The sequence below is a fragment of the Etheostoma spectabile genome, chromosome 6, assembly GCF_008692095.1.
Source record: "Etheostoma spectabile isolate EspeVRDwgs_2016 chromosome 6, UIUC_Espe_1.0, whole genome shotgun sequence".
Lineage (NCBI taxonomy): Eukaryota > Metazoa > Chordata > Actinopteri > Perciformes > Percidae > Etheostoma > Etheostoma spectabile.
In genome coordinates this window covers 7,245,404-7,246,021 of record NC_045738.1, presented here as the reverse complement: position 1 = coordinate 7,246,021, position 618 = coordinate 7,245,404, and positions in this window count along the sequence as shown.

Genomic DNA, 618 nt, shown 5'->3' with positions numbered 1-618 from the left:
CACACACACACACACACACACACACACACACACACATACACATACACAGCCATTGCACAGGTGGCCAGTTCTCCCTGTGACGACATAATGACCCCTTTACACTCAGCTGCACCCCACACTCTAGAACTTTGTTTGTGATCTTTGTGTAGTGATCTCTGTAAAATATGTACGTTTTACTTTTGTGTATATAATATGAAGACAATTTAGACCGTTTCTTTAAATAGCTGCTTTGGTCGTCTAGAGTCTGCTCAACTGACAAAAAAGTTGTATCTACATATACTGTTGATTAAGTGGGAAAGGTTGAACAGGTGTACAGCTTGGAAGAGCCAACTTGTGTTCCCATTGTGTACATTTTGCCATAAAATATTTGAATTCTCTTTTATCCTCTTTAACTTTGAGAGTAATCATAAAGTTTGTTAAACAATTTAATACACTACATGCTCCATTGTTCTCGAAAATCTGTGATGATCTTCCACGTAAAGTGGTCTCAGAGCTGAAATAATTATTAACATCTGTGTTTGAGAGAATGTATACTTAAATCTTTACCGAGGACGGTCCTTTAGGGAAGGTTTTTGTGTTTGGAGTGATATTGCCATTGGAATATGGTCCGCTGCTCAT